The 2,500-nt window shown below is 38.8% G+C and overlaps 1 protein-coding gene across 1 annotated transcript in view; it reads left to right on the top strand.

Moving 5' to 3' along the window:
- Nucleotides 1-2,500, top strand: part of ect2 (epithelial cell transforming 2) — a 191,484-nt gene that overhangs the window by 48,311 nt on the left and 140,673 nt on the right. The window lies entirely within an intron of this gene.

The raw sequence follows: 2,500 nt of genomic DNA, 5'->3' as shown, positions 1-2,500 counted from the left end.
AGAGGTTGCCGGTTGCCTTTAGGAATAATGACTACCGCCGCCGATGGTACGGAGGGGAATTACTTGTCACGCATGCGCTGAAGATACGTAATAGTCGGTGTCGGTGCGATGTGTATTTACGTCAATTTTCTACGCAACGTGCCGACGTTTCGGCCGACGCCACAGGGGGTAGGCGTCAGTCACATTTGGCCGACGTCGGATTGGTGTATCTAGGCCTTAAGGCACATGCCCTTCCTTTAAACATGAAAAGTGAATAACAAAGTAGCCTAGGCCCAGGATATTGAAAAAGTAAAGAAAGCAAGCCAGGTAGGTGTCACTCATTACTGTTGCCAGCCCTTTTTTACACTAATACTAACACTAGCTGCTAGCCACTACCGTTGGAGACTTGCGGCGTATGATACAATGACGACTTAATTAACCAGCGGTTTCTTTGCATCCTAAATTAGCGATTAAATATACTTTAGGGATGGCATTGTGAAAATGTTGGTAGAAAATATGTAATTTAAATAAAAAACTTCGATATGTAAGCCAACACGTCGAAAAAAGAAGTCAAGCTGGCTCACGTCGCTGCGCAGGCTTATTTCAAAGTAAAAGCCCATCAAGGCAATTGCATTGGCATCAATGTATTGTTTGGTAAAGCTTTATTTTTGAAGTTGTAGGAGTGTAGGAGGCGTGTTACGTTGAGTATGTTTCCAGCTTAAATGACATGTCTGAATGACGGGGTAAATCCATTATGTGCTTTGCCGTCATAAAATATCGATTCTGCCGTTAGTGTATCGATATATTTATTGCAACTGATTTTTTTCGCCCACCCCTAGTCAAGATAGTCCACGTCACCAAATACGTCACACAGCAGACAAAACACAGGAATTGGTTGCAGTGTTTTTTTAAATTAAATTACATTTTTATTTTTTTATTTTGTTGCAATTTACAGAACAAACATGACAATAGTAAAGTTTCATTTCATTTAACCATTATTTAACCCATTAAGGCCCGGAGCGCTTTTACCGTTTAAGCCGGGAGCGCTCTTGCGCTCTTCTCCCTTTAAACCCGGGAGAGCAGATGTGTCATTTTGTTGTGTTTTGACCAATTCTTGGACTCCTAGCCGATGAAATGCATCAGAATATGCACGATAGGGTGATGTGGGCCTCATAGCATGTCCTGGAATTTTATTCGAGCGTTTATGGTTGACGCTGATTCGCGCGAGTTATTAAATAAATGACACGATTGACGACGGTGTGGGAGGAATTCGAATCCTTGTAACGAGTCGACAGTGACATACTGTTAAGAAATCTGTTTGTAGACAATGAGGATGTTAAAAATTTTGACGGCTTTGTAACGGACTTGCGCTCCAGTGTTTAAGGTAAATATGTTTGGATTTATACACTCAGGTGTGTGATATTTGTTTGTTGATTTAAAAAAATATATATATTGAAGGTTTATCATAATAAACATAGGTTTGTGTGAACGCTATAGGTATAAGCTCTAAAATGTTTTTGGAATTATGTTTCTATTTGCTTCAGGAGCTGAGATATCAATTATTTTTTAATATTGTTCAATTTCCAGGAAAACTTAAGGTTTTCGGGGGTGGCTCAAAAGTCACCCATAGGTTTTAGAGGCATGTTTTGCCAGGCGCTTTAGGCCTTAACGGGTTAACCAGGAAGAGTCCAATTGAGTTACAATAACTCTTCTCACAGGGAGTCCTAGCCAAGACAAGCGGCAAATAGTTGCATAACAAACAAGAGACGAAACAAAACTCTACATAGCTATAAGCTACTACATGTCACACTCCACATAATAGCATAATAGACATCATACATGCATATATGACAGATATATGACAGGAAAATCATTTAAAAAAAACTCTAGTTAAAAACAGTTGCATTGTTCCGTCAACTGATTTCAAAACATTTTTAAAAACACTGAATGATGGGATTGATTCCAGATTTAATGTGATTTGGAGTTCATTTCAAACAATTGGAGCATACGTTGAAAAAGCTGTTTTACCAAATTCTGTTTTTGACAATGGAATAGATGGTAGCAGTTTTTTCTGACGACCTTGTCCGATAAGTGCTATTATGGTAAGACAACAGATTTGAAATGTAAGAAGGCAGTTTACCCATAAGTGCTTTGGCAATAAAAAACAGTGCATGAATTTTCCTTCTAATGTAGAGGGAGGACCATTGTACAGTTTTATACAGAATGCAGTGGTGGGTTCTAGTTGGTGCATCTGTAATGAAGCGTAAGGCTGAGTGGTAGATGACATCCAATTTCTTTAACAAAAATGAAGAAATGTGCATATAAATGAAATCACCATAATCCAAAACTGATAAAACAGTGCAGTGCACTAACCTTTTTCTTGCTGAGAAAGGAAAGCACTTGTTCATTCTAACCCCCCCTAACTTAGTTCTGAGTTGTTGTTTTTTTAAAGGCTTTCAATATGGACTCCGAAACACAGCTTTTCTTCCAGCCAAATACCTAAGTAGTTGTAGGATGACAC

Source organism: Leptonotus elevatus, chromosome 11, assembly GCF_054856555.1.
Source record: "Leptonotus elevatus isolate MCC_2025b chromosome 11, RoL_Lele_1.0, whole genome shotgun sequence".
Lineage (NCBI taxonomy): Eukaryota > Metazoa > Chordata > Actinopteri > Syngnathiformes > Syngnathidae > Leptonotus > Leptonotus elevatus.
This window is presented reverse-complemented; position numbering and strand designations above follow the sequence as displayed.